Source organism: Mandrillus leucophaeus, unplaced genomic scaffold (genome assembly GCF_000951045.1).
Source record: "Mandrillus leucophaeus isolate KB7577 unplaced genomic scaffold, Mleu.le_1.0 Scaffold213, whole genome shotgun sequence".
In the NCBI taxonomy this organism is placed as follows: Eukaryota; Metazoa; Chordata; class Mammalia; order Primates; family Cercopithecidae; genus Mandrillus; species Mandrillus leucophaeus.
In genome coordinates this window covers 1,551,030-1,568,380 of record NW_012102177.1, presented here as the reverse complement: position 1 = coordinate 1,568,380, position 17,351 = coordinate 1,551,030, and the positions used below count along the sequence as shown (strand labels likewise).

Here is a 17,351-nt window from a genome sequence, read left to right as displayed (position 1 = left end):
ATCCAGGTTAGGTCACACTGTAAAAAAAAAGTCAGCCCTGCGAAACGCAATCGCTTCCCCCATCCAGGAGGCAGCGCAGCCCTCCTCGCTCCGGAACAAAGGACGCGCTCCGCAGAGTCTAGCGGCCCGGCCCCTCACCTATGCACATGCGCAGATCGAGCCTTACGGAGGCCCGCGGCCCAGGCGCGCGTGACGTAGCGCCGTCCGCCGGTGCGTGATGACCCCAGAGCGTGCGTTCTGTGGCTCAGAGGGGAAGATGGCGGCTGCTCCTTTGGAGGAGCGGGATTGAGAGGATCGGAGTGGGGAGACCAGACAGGAGAGACATTCCCGGCTCTGAAGACGAACGCTTCGCTGGCCGTTAGGAGCTCTGCTCAAAGCCAGACGGTGAGTGCGGCGGCGACACGGGACTGCTCGCCTGCAGCAGGCAGCGGCACTCTCCGCCATTTTCAGGCTCGGCCGTTGCGTGCTTCGGGGGCCTGGACGGGCGCCTGGGCAAAGGTTGGAGGAACTGGGAGGATCGACCTCGGGGCGGCTCGTCGAGGCAGGTTTGAGCCTTATGGGAGGGGGTTGGAGGCCGGAGGCCAACTGGGAAAAGCGGGCATAGTAGAACTAAGGCCCTGACTGGAAGCGGTGGCGACGAGAAGACGTAAGTGAGGCCACGGTTAAGACGTGAAGTTTGGAGGGAAATGCATTTTAACTGAGGTTTGGGGCGGGAGTGGAAGGAGGTGGGCCGAGTTGAAGTGGTTGGTTGAAAGGGTCCTGGGAAGTTAACGTGAAATCTGCGAAACAGCTGAAGGCTTAGCCGTGATGTTATCGTGGCTTGAAATCGGTGTTTATAATAAGGATGAGGCTACAGCTTGACAGGCAAAGCCCTGCTTTTTTGGAGTAGTTGTATTTCTATTTGGTTTGTGCTAGATCCCTGTTTCCAATTTTAAGTTGTCTTCCGGCAACTAAGTAGTGAGGATCTTAGCATGCCCTCTTAAAAGAAATGACAATGAATGTTTGTACTTGGTTGTAACCCTTGGGATTAGTGGCCCCTTCCGGAGTAAGGAGGAGGCGGGGGCGGCAGCGGCGGCAGGTCGGTAGGGAATTCCGTAATTGGATCTATTTAAATCAAATCAGAAAAATACGGGCTACTCGTAGAAAGCCTGTCAAGAATGTTTTAAAGTAGTTTCTACACACATGACCTTAAGTTGACTGTTCAGGAGCTTTGGAAGACATTAGAATATGAACAAAACTCCTGCACTGAAAGGAGCAACTCTGGGGAGCGTGGAGTTTACTTTTGAAGTACTACTCTGGAGAGCTGATGCACGCTGTATATACATATATATGTGTGTGTATGTGTGTGTGTGTGTGTATATATGTACATATATAGCCTGTGAACGTGGTGCAGTGGTAAACCTACTTAATTCAAACCTTTTAGTGACAGTTATGCTAGTTGTACCTCTTGGGGCATTTTTCTTTTCCTCGCCTTAATTGCATTTGACCCATTTTTTATTACTGTAAGATACTTTTGCGTTTTTTGTCTCCTTGACCAGAAGAAGATAAAATATTGTATAGATTTGAGTTTTTGCTGAGACTTGAAGTTCCATATTTAGACTATCTTCTTGAAACTTGGGGAGAAATTTTAACTTGTCTTTCCTGTACTCCTGGGAAGAATTTTGGTAGAAAGTTGGCTTATGGCCGGGCGCGGTGGCTCACGCCTGTAATCCCACCACTTTGGGAGGCCAAGGTGGGCGGATCACCTGAGGTCAGGAGTTCGAGACCAGCCTGACCAACATGGCGGAACCCCGTCTCTACTAAAAATACAAAAATTAGCCGGGCGTGGTGGCGGGTGCCTGTAATCCCAGCTACTCGGGAGGCTGAGGCAAGAGAATCGCTGGAACCCGGGAGGCAGAGGTTGCAGTGAGCCAAGATCGCGCCATTGCACTCCAGCCTGGGCGACAGAGGAAGACTCCGTCTCAAAAAAAAAAAAAGAAAAAGATTTCGGCTTATATATATTACAGTGCTTTAGACAAAATTCTTTATCTGTGAATCTGATGACTTAACTTGGATAATTTTCTTTGGTTGGGGAAAAATACTAAACAGATTTTGCCATCACGGTTTTATGTTGATGTTGACATAAGGCTTTAATTATATTTTTACTAAGCACTTAAGGTATTTATTCAGAGCTCTCTTTGCTAAATAATAAGTTCATATACTTTTGCCTTTACTTTGCGGGGGGAATGTTATTTGATTATGGCTGAAGGAACTGCTTCATGTTTCAGAATGGGATGGTAAGGTTACAGTAAAGCTTTACGATTACGACGAAGATATTGGTGAAAATTTTTCACTTATAAATGTATTTGTGTAAATTTTTTTTTTTTTTTTTTGAGACAAGAGTCTCGCTCTGTCACCCAGGCTAGAGTGCAGTGGCGCGATCTCAGCTCACGGCAAGCTCCACCTCCCGGGTTCACGCCATTCTCCTGCCTCAGCCTCCCGAGTAGCTGGGACTATAGGCGCCCGCCACCGCGCCGAGCTAGCTAATTGTTTGTATTTTTAGTAGAGACGGGGTTTCACCGTGTTAGCCAGGATGGTCTCGGTCTCCTGACCTCGTGATCCGCCAGCCTCGGCCTCCCAAAGTGGCGGGATTACAGGCGTGAGCCACCGCGCCCGGCCATGTTTCTGTAATTCTTTTGAGGTTGTTTAGCAACAAGTTTGGAATTTTACAAGTGTTTTTAGGTAAAGTATTTAGTTGGAGCCTGTAAATTATCAAAGTATGTTTACTTGTCATAAACTGGTAAGTTGTTAAGCATGGATTCCAGATTGTACTAGGTTTCTGTACATTATTCCAAAAATTTTATTTCTGTTGAAACTTGGTAAGAGATGTTAACTGTTTTGTTGGGATGGTGAAAGTTTCTCTGTTGCTACAGTGTGTGACAAGCTACAATGTGTGACAAGCTTGCTGCCTGCCCTAGGTTTTTTTGTGTGTGTGTGTTTTGCTTTTAAGGAAGATCTAGCTCCATCACTCTTGCTGGAGAGCTATGACGCGACCTCGGCTCACTGACATCCCGACTTCCCTAGCTCAAGCAATTCTCACACCTCAGCCTCCTAGCGGCTGGGACTACCAGGCACTGCCAACATGCCCCCCTTATCTGTATTTTTTTGTAGGGACTGGTCGCAAGCCCAAAGTTTTGGGCTCAAGTGATCTACCCGCCTCTGCCTACTAGTGTTGGGACTACAGGAGTGAGCCGTCACGCTCGACCAACTGACCATAGTTTTAATACTTAAAAATATTTTGTCTCTAGCAGTGATTTAGGTTCAAAGCTTTTCTGTGTGAAAATGATTTTTCTTTCTTTCTTTCTTTCTTTCTTTCTTTTTTTGAGACTGAGTCGCTCCTTCGTCCAGGCTGGGTACAGTGGTGCGATCTTGGCTCACAGCAGCCTGCTTCAAGGGATTCTCCTGTCTCAGCCTCCTGAGTAACTGGGACTACAGGCATGTGCTACCACGCCCGGCTAATTTTTTTTAATTTTTTTCCTGTGACAGAGTCTCACTCCGTCGCCAGGTTGGAGTGCAGTGGTGTGATCTCAGCTCACTGCAACCTCTGTCTCCTGGGTTCAGGCGATTCTTCTGCCTTAGCCTCCCGAATAGCTGGGACTACAGGCGCGAACCACCATGCCGAGCTAATTTTTTGTATTTTTAGTAGAGACGGGGTTTCACCATGTTGGCCTGGATGGTCTGGATCTCTTGACCTCGTGATACGCCCTCCTCTGTCTCCCAAAGTGCTGGGATTACAGGCGTGAGCCACTGCACCTGGCCAATTTTTGTATTTTTTGGTAGAGACGGAGTTTCACCATGTTGGCCAGGCTGGTCCCAAACTCCTGACCTCAAGTGATCCACCTGCCTGGGCCTCCCAAAGTGCTGGGATTACAGAAGTGAGCCACTGAGCTCTGCTGAAAATGATTTTTCTTTGGTAACATTTATCTCCCCATTTCAAACCATTTACATTAGTCGTAGAGACTGAAGCCCTTCAGCGTATTGGAAAATCTGAGCAGTGCTACTCTCATCCTGCCTGGCCCTTAAACATTTTACGAATTTTCTGGTAATGACTGACTTTCTAAAGTTGTGTTGTACCTTATAGTCATGATTTGCATGCTTATAAATTCCCACAGCTAGGTAGTATTGGAAAGGGCATGCGTGGGTTTCAGCAGCAAAAGGCCCTAGATTTGAATGCCAGGCTCACCATTAACAACCTTTTTTATATTGTGTCAGTTAATTAAACTCTCTAAGCTTCAGTTTCTTTGTATAAGAATGTTAACTATAAAACCTAAAGGTAAAAAAGTGCCTCATATATAGTAGGCATTCCTTAAATATTAACATTTTTTTTCTTTCTGTGATGAATTTAATTGGCGACATCATTTTCAGTTTTTAACAGTAACTCAACTATCTTTGTTGAAATTTACTGACAATCTCTTTCCTCTGGTAAATTAATCACTCCTTTCTCTGTTATTAAAGCATTTTGTGTATATCTTTAATGTATTTTGGCTGTACCTTCTCCACTACTTTGTGAGCACTTTGGTTTTTAGTTTGTTTTCTGAGACAGGGTCTCACTTTGTCACCCAGGCTGGAATACAGTGGCTTGATCATGGCTCACTGCAGCCTCTTAATTCCTGGACTCAAGCGATCCTCGTGCTTCAGCCTTTCAAAGTCTTGAGATTATAGTCATGAGCCACTGCCGCCAGCTCTTTGTGAGCACGTTGAAGACATACTATAGTACCTTATATTTTTGTATTCCTAAAACCTAGGCATTATGCAAATTGAAGAATGAATTTTCTACAACAATTCCGCTTATGACTCTACTGGAATCCATATTTCAACACAGACTTGGTTTATTTCTGATCTTTGGCTGTTGCTTATTAACTCTTCGCCTGGATTGTATTCTTCCTTTCACACTATTCCTATTCTGTTCACTCCTCAAAATCCAGCTAAATCCAGTTAATGAGGTATTCAGTGACTCTCATTTATTCGTAACTTGTTTAGTTAGTCTAGTGTCTGTGTGACTGCCTTCTGTTACTTCGTGTCCCATTAGTACCTGCCTCTGTGCCTTACCATTTTTAGCAGATCCTTGAGTGGGATGATATGTGCAAAACTGCTTTAGGCAGTTTGTTGTTATAGGCACCTGCTCTCTACTCTGTTTGCTGCTCAACTGAGTAGGTTGAGGAGCAATTTTCCTCTTGTGGTATATGGAATATTCTGGTAACTTTTTTGCAACTTTAAGAAATTTCAAGCTGGGTGCGTTGGCTTACATCTGTAATCCCAGCACTTTGGGAGGCCGAGGCAGGTGGATCACCTGAAGTCAGGAGTTCAAGACCAGTCTGGCCAACATGGTGAAACCCTATCCCTACTAAATACAAAAAAATTTAGCCGGGAGTGGTGGCACATGCCTGTAATCCCAGCTACTTGGGAAGCTGAGGCAAGAGAATTGCTTCAACCCTGGAAGCCGAGGTTGCGGTGAGCTGAGATTGCGCATTGCACTCCAGCCTGGGCAACAAGAGTGAAACACCATCTCAAAAAAAAAAATTTCAAACATGCAGAAAAGGTGAAAGAATAATACAGTGAACACCCATATGCCTTCTGTTTGGATTCGACTGTTAACCAACATTTAGCCATTTTGCTTTAACTCTGTATCCTCCCTTTCTTGAATGATTTGAAATTAAATTGCAGATACACTGCTTCTCCCCTTAATATCTCAGGATGCATCTCTTTGAAATAATGCTTTTTCCTGCACTTTTGTACATTTTTATTTCAAGCCAGTCTCCAGCTAAAAACATGTAAAATGGTTATCATACCTAAGGCAATTAGCATGAAATCTTTAGGATCATCTTTTTTTTTTTTCCCCAAATGAGTTGGTGTAATTATATATATACATATTTTTTGCTCTGTCCCACAGTTGTTGAAGAGTTGATTTAATTCTATGTTATACAGAGTTTATGGTAGAACAAAGACCAAAGGGCAGTCTCTGGCAAGATTCTGGGCTGGTTTTACTTTAAATTCACAGCTAAGGTAGGAATGGCTGAGTGAAAACAACTAGAGACCTGGCGCAGTGGCTCACGCCTGTAATGCCAGCACTTGGGAGGCTGAGGCAGGCAGATCACCTGAGGTCAGGAGTTTGAGAGTAGCCTGGCCAACATTGTGAAACGTCGTCTCTACTAAAAATGCGAAAATTAGCCGGGTGTGGTTGCGCATGCCTGTAGTCCCAGCTACTCAGGAGACTGAGGCATGAGAATAGTGTGAACCCAGGAGGTGAAGGTTGCAGTGAGCTGAAATTGTGCCATTGCACTGCAGCCTGGGCAACAGAGCGAGACTGTCTTAAAAAAACAAACAAACAAAACAAAACAAAAAAAAACTAAAGAGATGATGAACCACTGTAAGCATTTTAATTTATTCATATTTTTTATTTAAAATTTTAAAATTTTATTTGAGACAGGGTCTTAACCCTGTCATCCAGGTTGGAGTGCAGTGGCACAATCACGGCTCACAGCAGCGTCAACCTCCCAGCTCAAGCAGTCTGCCCGCCTTGACCTCCCAAAGTGCTAGGATTACAGGTGTGAGTCAACACACTTGCCTTTTTTTTTTTTTTAAACAAGTTTATTCTTAAATGTGCAATAGCTTCAAGACGACACTTCATTCCAGCTATAGGTGGCAAAAGATGATATGGCAGGGAATACAGATGTTTAAATACGAATGAAATCAAGGGTCACCATCGCTTCAGGCACAAGGCACAGCTTACTTTCTGCCAGATTTTTAAATTCCACCTGTGACTGGAGCCCCTCCCCAGAGGCTTTTGCTTTTAGCTCCTTGTGTTTCTTCTGTTCCTTGTCTTGTTTCTGCTTGAAAGCCTTATTCATCTCCTTGGCCTGCTTTTTGGGCAGTTTCAAGGGGTTCTTCTTGCCACCTTTGAGGCCGGACCTGGCACCTGCTGCCCCTTCCCAACTCTGTCACCACAAACGGCTAGCCTCATCTTTTTAAAGAATGTTCCATATTTTGGAATTTCTTATTGTATGCTTAAAATGTCATGTATTTTGTTTCTCAATTCTTATTGTTTCTCTATTCCTTTTATTTCCTGTAATCTGGAAGTTAGATTTAGAGAGATTTGACTAAATTTGGGTCAAATATTTTTGGCGAAAATACTTCATAGAGGCCAGGTGCAGTGGCTCGCGCCTGTAATCCCAGCACTTTGAGAGGCTGAGGCAGATGGATTGCTAGAGCCCGGGAGTTCAAGACCAGCCTGGACAATTTGGCAAAACCCTGTCTGTACTTTAATTTTATTTATTTCTTTCTTTATTTATTTCTGAGACGGAGTCTCGCTCTGTTGCCCAGGCTGGAGTGCAGTGGCCCAATCTTAGCTTACTGCAAGCCCCGCCTCCCAGGTTCACGCCATTCTCCTGCCTCAGCCTCCCGAGTAGCTGGGACTACAGGCGCCTGTCACCACGCCTGGCTAATTTTTTGTACTTTTAGTAGAGATGGGGTTTCACCGTGTTAGCCAGGATGGTCTCGATCTCCTGACCTCATGATCTGCCCTCCTCGGCCTCCCAAAGTGCTGGGATTACGGGTGTGAGCCACCGCACCCAGCGTCTGTACTTTAAAAAAAAGAAAAAAGAAAAATATGCCAGGTTTGGTGGCCTTCGCCTGTAGTCCCAGCTACTTGGGAGGCTGAGACAGGAGGATTGCTTGAGCCAGAGAGGTGAAGGTTGCAGTGAGCCGACATCCTGCTGCTGTACTCCAGCCTAGGTGACAAGAGAACCCTGTCTCGAAAAAAAGAAAGAAAAACTTCACAGGTGATGATATGTGATTTATATTGTGAGGATATACTTCTAGCTATGATCCCTCAGTAAGGTGGTAGCGACTGCCAGATGTTAGCTTGCCTCATTTACAATGCCAGAGTTACTTGGTTAATGTGTCCATTGGATTTCTTCATCAGAGGTATATTTTTGCCTTTGCAGTTATACTTGATCTGTGGGGTGATAACTTTAGCATCATGGGAGTACCTCACTTCTCAAAATACTTTTCACCTAATGATTGATGATTATTAACTGAGTCATTTATTGGGAGTTTTCCAATTTTGTTATTTGTTTACATTCATTAACTGTTTTCTGTAATAAAGAGCTTCTTCTGCTTTCCCCCTTCCGTGTTTAAACGTTTAAATTTTGAAATAAATTTGAACAAAAGAGTTGGAAGAATAGTTCAAAGAACTCCTATGTACTTTTAATTCTGATTCACCCATTTTTAATATTTTGTCACCTTTGCTTTATTCCTCCCTCCCTCCCTGCCTCCCAGCCCCTCATGTATTATTTTCTGAGCCATTTAGTGTTATTCACAGATATGCACTTCCCCCCAAGAACAAATTTATTAAATACCCACAATATTAACTAATTCTGGACATTGAACATTTAATATAGTATCAAAAATTCATACTCAGATTTCTCTAGTTGTCTCAGTAACATCTCACAGAATATTTCTTTCTCTAATCCAGTATCCAATCCAGATATTTCTTATCTCTTTAGTCTTTAAGCGGGACCAGGTTTTTGGCCCTTGTTGCCTTTGGTCTTTTGTTTTGTTTTGTTTTGTTTTGTTTTTTGAGACAGGGTCTCACTTGCTTGCCTGAGCTGGAGTGCAGTGGCAAGATCATAGCTGCCTGCAGCCTGGAACTCCTGGGCTTAAGTGATTCTCCCAGTTCAGTCTCCCAAGCACCTGGGACTAACCCCAGTTAATTTGAGGGCTCCTTTGCTTTTTTGGCAAAACAATAACCCAAATTCTTTTTGTCTTTTCCTTTCCTTTTGTATCTTCCCATTTCTCCAAGGAACCCCACTTCTTTTGGTAGAAAATATTATTTATAAACAGGGATTTGGATACTTGGTGGTGTATGCATTTGATTGTAGGTCCTTTTCAGTGGACAGAGCTAGAAAACATGATTTTAAAAATCATCAATTTACATTGGTATTTTATTTTATTTATTTTTTGAGACGGTCTCCCTCTGTCAGCCAGGCCGGAGTGCAGTTGTGCCATCTCGGCTCATTGCAACCTCTGCCTCCTGGGTTTAAGCAATTCTTGTGCCTCAGCCTTCCGAGCAGCTAGGATTACAGGCGTCTGGCTAATTTTTATATTTTTAGTAGAGATGGGGTTTTACCATGTTGGCAAAGCTGGTCTCGAACTCCTGGCCTTAAGTGATCCACTCACTTTGGCCTCCCAAAGTGTTGGAATTACAGATGTGAGCCACTGTGCCTGACCTACACTGGTTTTTTAAATTCCTAATCCAAATTAACATTATTGGCATTTCCTACACAGAAAACAGATTCAGATTTATGATGCCAGTATTTTGCTAGCAATAACCCTACCAAGTGCAGTTTTTTTCAGTCCTTTTTTTTCCTTAGAGTATACTGCATTAAAGATGAACTGTGTTCAAAAGTTACTTGAAATAACATTTTTCTGCTTGTTTGTTGAATTTGTTTATTTTGATTATCAAATTTAACAGTTTTTGTTTGTATTCATTGTTAGAGTTTGCTTTTTCTTCCTCTTTAGTTTTTTTGTTTGTTTGTTTTTGAGACAAGATCTCAATCTCTTACCCAGGCTGGAGTGTAGTGCTTGCAGTTTTGGCTCCCTGTAGCCTCAACCTCCCAGGTTTAGGTGATCCTCCTAAATCAGCCTCCCAAGTAGCTGGAACTACAAGTGCGCACCACCATGCCTGGCTAATTTTTTGTATTTTTTGGTGTAGTCTGGGTTTTGCCATGTTGCCCAGTCTGGGCTCAAACTCCTGGGGTCATCGGATCCTCCCTCCTCAGCCTCCCAAAATACTAGGATTACAAGGCATGGGCCACTGTACCCAGCCATAATTTAGTCTTTTTAATATGTTATTTACGTGGTTTAAAATTTACTGAAAAATTTTTTTTAGGCACCTGTAACCCAGAAGGAATAAAATTAAATACTATATTGAAAAAGTACTAGCTGGGCATGGTGGCTCACATCTGTAATCCCAGCACTTTGGGAAGCCGGGGGGGGAGGGGGGAGTAGATCACCTGGGGTCAGGAGTTCGAGACCAGCCTGGCCAACATGGTGAAACCCCATCTCTACTAAAAATACAAAAATTAGCCAGGCGTGGTGGCACATGCCTGTAATCCCAGCTACTCTGAAGGATGAGGCAGGAGAATTGCTTGCACCTGGGAGACAGAGGCTGAACAAAAAGTAGTTAAGTCTTGCTTCTGTCTCTGAGCTGTGGAGTTCACTCCTGTTTTTACTGTGTGTATTCTTATTTTCACATTCTTAGAAGAAAGTTGGCATGCTGTATATGCTTGTGACACTTGATTTTTTTTTATATATATAAATTGTGATAAATACAAGCAAAATGTTACCGTCTTTTTTTTTTTTGAGTTGGAGTCTTGCTCTCTCCTCCAGGCTGGAGTGCAGTGGCGTGATCTCAGCTTGCTCCTGGTTCAAGCCATTCTCCTGCCTCAGCCTCTTGAGTAGCTGGGACTACAGGTGCATGCCTCCACACCTGGCTAATTTTTGTATTTTTAGTAGAGATGGAGTTTCACCCTGTTGGCCAGGGTGGTCTTGAATTCCTGACCTCAAGTGATCTGCCTGCCTGTGCCTCCCAAAGTGCTGGAATTACAGGCAGGAGCCACCGTGCTTGGCCTTAACCCTTTTTTTTTTTTTTTTTTTTTCTCTTTGAGACAGAGTCTTGCTCTCGCTCAGGCTGGCATGCAGTGGTGGGATCTTGGTGCACTACAACCTCCACCTCCCAAGTTCAAACAATTCTCCTGTCTCAGCTTCCCAAGTAGCTGGGACTACAGGCGTGCGCCACCATGCTCAGATAATTTTTGTAATTTTTTATTAGAGACAGGGTTTCACAATATGTTGGCCAGGCTGGTCTTGAACTCCTGACCTTAGGTGATCCACCCGCCTCAGCCTCCCAAAGTGCTGGGTTTACAGGTGTGAGCCACTGTGCCTGGCCAGCCTTAACCATTTTTTTTTTTGAGATTGAGTCTCACTTTGTCGCCCAGGCAGGAGTGCTGTGGCACGATCTCAGCCCACTGCAGCCTCTGCCTTCTGGGTTCAAGCAATTATCCTGCCTCAGCCTCCCGAGTAGCTGGCACTACAGGCCATTTTACAGTCAGTACACAATGGTTCCAGTTTCTTCATATTCTCACCAACAGTTATTATATTCTCTGTGTGTGTGTTTTTTTTTTCCTCTGAGACAAGGTTTCCCTCTGTCTCCCCTGCTGGAGTACAGTGGTATAATCATAACTCACTGTGCCTTAACCTCCCGGGCTCAAGCAGTCCTCCCACCTTAGCCTCCCGAGCAGCTGGGAGAAAAGGTATGTGTTACCATGCCTGGCTAATTTTGTTTTTCTTTTCTTTTTTATTTTATTTTTTTCCTAGAGACAGGGTCTCACTATGTTGTCTGTCCTGACTAGTCTCAAACTCCTGGGCTAAGTCTTCCCACCTCGGCCTCCCGAAGTGCTGAGATTACAATGAGCCACCATGCCCATCCTAAAGTTTTACAACCCAGTAATAGTAATATTCCATCACTATAGCTATCATTGAGTTTCAGAAGTTAGACTATTAAAAGTTTTAGTAAAGAGCTTTAACCAGTTGATTGTGGAAATACTGTGTACACAATTATTTTTCGTAAGAGGAAGGAGATTTCTGTCTTAAATAGCTTTAACAAAGTTTCAGTTTCATGTACAGGAATAGATTTAAACAAAACTCAGGGCCAAGTACAGTTTACAGAAATAGACTTTGTAAGGTCTATGGTTTTATATGGTTTTATTATTATTTTTTGTTTTTTTCCCTCTACAATTCCTTCATAACATTGGAATTTTTTTGCTGCTTGTTTTTTTTTTTTTTTTTGAGATGGGAGTCTCACTCTGTTGCCCAGGCTGGAGTGCAGTGTCGCGATCTCGGCTCATTGCAAGCTCCTCCTCCCGGGTTCATGCCATTCTCCTCCCGAGTAGCTGGGACTACAGGCACCCTCCACCATGCCTGGCTAATGTTTTTGAAATTTTTTAGTAAAGACGAGGTTTCACCATGTTAGCCAGGATGATCTCCGTCTCCTGACCTCATGATCCGCCTGTCTCGGCCTCCCAAAGTGCTGGGATTGCAGGCGTGAGCCACAGCGCCCAGCCTTGCTTCTTGTTTTCAAGGAAAAAGATTATTTTTGTCAAGTGTTGACAGTGATTTAGGATCAGAAGCTGTAATTTTTATGATTCCCATCTCAGTTGATGGACATTAGGATTGTTTTTACTTTTTGATTATTATGAGTAACACTGCTGTAAACATTCGTGTACAAATATTTGTGTGGACATAATGCTTTCAGTTCCCTTGGGGATTTACCTAGGAGTAGAATTGCTGGGTCACGTGGTATTTCGACATTTAACATTTGAGGAAATTCTTGACTATTTTCCCACCTAACTTTCAGTTTATTTTATGCCTAACAACCACTATTCTTTTGTAATCCAGACGGACTTGTTATGAGGGTTACTGTTTCTCCACATTCTCACTAACACTTCTTATTTTCCCTCTTTTGGACCATAGCCATCCCAGTGGATGTGAAGTGTTATCTCATTGTGGTATTCATTTCTTTATATAGTTTAGAGATGGGGTCTCACTCTGTTGTCCAGGCAGGAGTTCAGGTGCGATCGCAGAGCACTGCAGCCTCGAACTCTTGGGCTCAAGCAATCCTCCTGCCTGAACTCCAGCAGGAGGTGATTCAAGTAGCTGGAACCACTGTTCCTGGTGCTCATTGTGGTTTTGTTTTGCATTTTTCTATCGAGGCTGAACATCTTTTCCTGTGCATATTGTCATTTGTATATCTTCCTTTTTTTTTTTTTTGAAACAGAGTCTGACTCTGTTGCACAGGCTGGAGTGCAGTAGTGCAATCTCACTGCAACCTCTGGCTCCCGGGTTCAAGCAGTTGTCCTGCCTCAGCCTCCTGAGTAGCTGGGATTACAGATGCCCGCCACCACGCCCGGCTAATTTTTGTGTTTTTAGTAGAGATGGGGTTTCACCATGTTGGCCAGGCTGGTCTTAAACTCCTGACCCCAAGTGATCCACCTGCCTTGGCCTCCCAAAGTGCTGGGATTACAGGCATGAGCCACTGTGCCCAGCCTGTGTATCTTCTTTGGAGAAATAACTATTCACATTCTTTGCTCATTTAAGAAATTGGGTTATTTCTTGTTATTATTGAGTTTTAAGAGTTCTTTGTATATTCTGGATGCAAGTCTCATCAGATACATGATTTGCAGAAATTTCTTGTCTTTTTGTGGGTTTGTTTTCCTTTTTTTAACTTTTTTCCCCAAGTCATGTGTAGGAAGACAATGTTTTGATTTTTTTATGGTGTTATTGAAGCAAAGAAGTTTCTAATTTTGATTACGTCCAATTTACCTACTTTTTCTTTTGTTTATTGTGCATTGGTATCATATCTAAGGCAATTTCACCTAACCCAGGGTCATGAATGTATTCTCTGTATTTAATGCAGTTGGCAGTTGGTTAAGAAATTGATTTTTCTCGTTAGAGAATGTAGATTCTCGTCCATTGGTATAATTATGAATATGAGTTTGACTTTTTTATTAGAAAGCAGCTATAGTGAGTTTGACCTTGTGGTTAGAAAGATACAAGCTTTTGGCTGGTCTGATGGTAGTGTATTATCAGAACTTATTAACATTGGTGTCACTAAAGTTAATATACAACCCCCAACTGCTAAATTTGACTGGCTTTAAAAAAAAAAAAAAAAAAAGAAAGCTATAAGCTTTAGTTTTGGCTCTATTAAAAACAGTTTTCAATAACTATTAAATTTTACTGAGTAAAGGGAGAGTCAAGTAAAAATTAATGAAGGACAGGTTTCATTGGTGAATTTTTTTTCACAACTTTTTAAGATATTTGTTTAACTTTCAGTTCATATCCCTAATAACCACTAGTTTTTCTGAAATCCATACTGACTTGTTTGGAGGGAAATATCAAACTGTTAAGATGGTATGTGTCTTAAGGTAATTGAAAGGCATCATAAATTCCAAATATACTGAGGAACTAGTTAACTGATTAGGCTCTTAGGTCAGTGTCGATAGTAGAACTAGAACCTGAGAACCACAGTTCTGAAATCAAGAGGCTCTTAAAAGCTTGAGCTTATCAGTTTATCTTGCTGTTGACAGATTTGAAATATTCAGGGCCAACCAGCTCTTTAGGATTGTCCCTTTGGGAATGATTGTCTTTTCCTATTTTGTTAAATGCTTTTAAATTCATTTGTTAAGCCAGGTTTAAGAAAGGAATTTTGGAAATTTCTTGCCTGCTTTCTATGTAATCTTTTGAGATGGGTTCTCACTCTGTAACCCAGGTTGAAGTGCAGTGGTGTGATCTCCGCTTACTGGAACCTCGACTTCCTGGGCTCAAACAATCCTCCTGCTTCAGCCACCTGAGTAGCTAGGACCCACAGCTGTGTACCACCATGCCTGGCTAAGTTTTTGTGTTTTTGGTAGAGACAGGGTTTTGTCATATTGCCCAGACTGGTCTCGAACTCCTGAGCTCAGGTGACCCACCTGCCTCAGCCTCCCAAAGTGTTGGGATTACAGGCTTGAGTCACCATGCCTGGCTTGTAATCTTGAAAGTATGAAATTATTTTGCCTCTAGAGATCATCAAATCTAGACCCTTTAATTTGAAGATAAGCAAACAACACTAGAGAGATTAAATTTCATAGTTACATTGTTAGTGGCAGAATTCAGGTCACCTGAATAGCAGTTTAGTGTTCCCACTTTTACAAAAAAAGCCACTAAAACATTTCATAATATAGCTTGGAAGGGTTTTTTGGTTTAATGTCTTTTTTTTTGGTGACGTAGTCTCGCTCTGTCGCCCAGGGTGGAGTGCAGTGATGTAATCTTGACTGACTGCAACCTCCGCCTCCCGGGTTCAAGTGATTCTCCTGCCTCAGCCTGCTGAGTAGCTGGGATTACAGGCGCATGCCACCACACCCAGCTAATTTTTTTATTTTTAGTAGAGATGAGGTTTCACCATGTTGGTCAGGCTGGTATCGAACTTCTGACTTCATGATCTGCCTGCCTCAGTCTCCCGAAGTGCTGGGATTTACAGACATGAGCCGCTGCGCCTGGCCTGATTTAATGTCTTTGAGAGAGAGCTAATGTTTATCAGTTATATTGTGTAGCTAAAAGGTCTAAAATAGGAAAATCATCAGGAATCAACTGGTTACATTAATTATTTTGTGATTTGCAAGAGTTGTCATATCTTTGTTCAAAACTGATTTACCAACTAGGGCCTTTTTCTGCTTTAATTCTAGTAACAATTTTTAGCCTTTAAATCTGCCAGATAATCATGGGAATTGACAGAACTTTTCTTGGCAGATTTTAAATGTGTGTTCATATACATACACGTGTATATAAACATATTTGTATATACCAAATGTGTAGCTCAGTGCCTCCCTCATATATATCAGTCACTCAAATTGTGATTAATATTAATAGGGGCTGGACTAGAGTGGCGTGATCGGGGCTTACTGCACATCAGCCTTCTTGCACTTGGGAATACTAGACAGCACTTTAGCACTACCTGGGGGACCAGTTGAAATAGTGAAATTGCCAACAAAAAGTACAAACATGTGAAAAATGCAACACTGGATAGAGTGGGAAAAAGACAGTTGTTTGGAGTGTGAGAGCTGATGTAAGAAGATAGAGTGTTGCCTTGTTTGACCTGGGGTGGTAACTTGCGCTCTGAGCAGATGGGAATTTTTCCTGCCATGGTGATCATTCGTGGACATTCATGTGCTTTGTGTGGTGGAATGACTAGCGGTGCACTGTGAGTATTGGTTTTGGGGCTACAGGTCAGTTTTAGCAAGTAGGTAAATTCACAAATACAGAATCTGGGACTAATGAGGATTGATTATAGTTTGATCTTGGGGAAACAGACAGTTTTTCTGGTTAAATTATTTTTTGTTGTTAACTCCAAGGATATAAGAAGTATGCTTTTTAATTCAAAATTCAAACAACCAAAATGTGTACTGAAATTTTTTCCCTGAACCTAGTCATTTAGGAGACAAAAATACAAAGACATTAATGTAGATTGTTTTCCCTGAAGGTGGTATACAAAGAGCATGAAGATAGTGTACATTAAAGGTGGGAATAAAACTGGTGAATAAAATGGAATAAAAAAGCATGTAATGAAGAAAACTAAAATTGAAACAGGAAAGAGGAAATGAGAGAGAGAGTGTGTGTACGTATGCTGGGAAAGAGCCCAAGAAATGAATTTTTTTTTTTTTTTTTTGTAGAGACAGGGTCTCATTTTGTTGCTCAGCCTGGGCTTGAACTTGAACTCCTGAGCTCAAGTGATGGGACCTACCTTGGTCTCCCAAAGTGCTGGGATTATAGGCGTGAGCCACTGTGCTCGGCTGCAGTAGAGATTTTCCTTAACCACAATAGTGCTGTCTCTCACACATGAGAAAATTAACAGCCGGGTGTGGTGGTTTATGCCTGTAATCGCAGCATTTTGGGAGACTGAGTCGGGCAGATCCCTTGAGGCCAGGAGCTTGAGACTAGCCTGGGCAGCATATTGAAACCCTGTCTCTAAAAGAAATGTACAAAAATTAGCCAGATGTGGTGACACATGCTGTATAGTCCCAGCTACTCAGGAGGCTGAGGTGGGAGGATCGCTTGAGCCCAGGAGGTCGAGGTTACAGTGAGCTATGATGGTGCCACTGCACTCCGGTCTAGGTGACAGAGCAAGACCGTCTCAAAAAAAAAACAAAAAACAAAAAACAATAATCACCTAATATTGATGCCTGTTCTATTTACCTGATTTACCTAGGTAAATCTATTCTGTATACCAAGTTTACCTAATTGCCCCAAAATATCTTAGGCTACTTTTTTTTTAAAAAAAAAAGAACCAAGATTCCATCAAGGTTGCTTTTATCTTTTAGTCTTACCTAGAATAGCTCTCCCCTCCCCGTTTTCTCCTTCTTGCATTAACTTCTGGAGGTTTCAAGACAGTTATCTTTTTTTTTTTTTTGAGACAAAGGCTTGCTGTGTTGCCCAGGCTAGAGTGCAGTGGCTCCATCTCAGCTCGCTGCAACCTGCACCTCCTGTGCACATCTCAGCCTCCCGAGTAGCTGTGGCCACAGGCACATGCCACCGTGCCTGGCTAATATTTTGGTATTTTTTTTAATATAGAGAGGAGGTTTTGCTATGTTGCTTAGGCTGTTAGCTTTTAGAATTTCTTGTATGTTTGTGTATCCTATGGTTTGGTAACTTTTTTTCTCTGTGTTTTCTTTAAACTGGAGTATGTAAGTCTGCAAATTTAACTAATTGGTCCATTGTTA

The 17,351-nt window shown here is 42.6% G+C and overlaps 1 protein-coding gene across 3 annotated transcripts in view; it reads left to right on the top strand.

Moving 5' to 3' along the window:
• Positions 1–210: 210 nt before the first annotated feature.
• WDR33 (WD repeat domain 33) overlaps positions 211–17,351 on the top strand; it is a 127,071-nt gene continuing 109,930 nt past the window's right edge. For 2 of the 3 annotated variants that reach the window (XM_011980493.1, XM_011980495.1), the window contains exon 1: positions 211–384. The gene's annotated coding sequence lies outside the window, so the exon portion shown is untranslated. Of the gene's footprint in view, positions 385–443; positions 647–17,351 lie in introns of those variants that run through there. The other variant, XM_011980494.1, reaches the window with a different exon arrangement.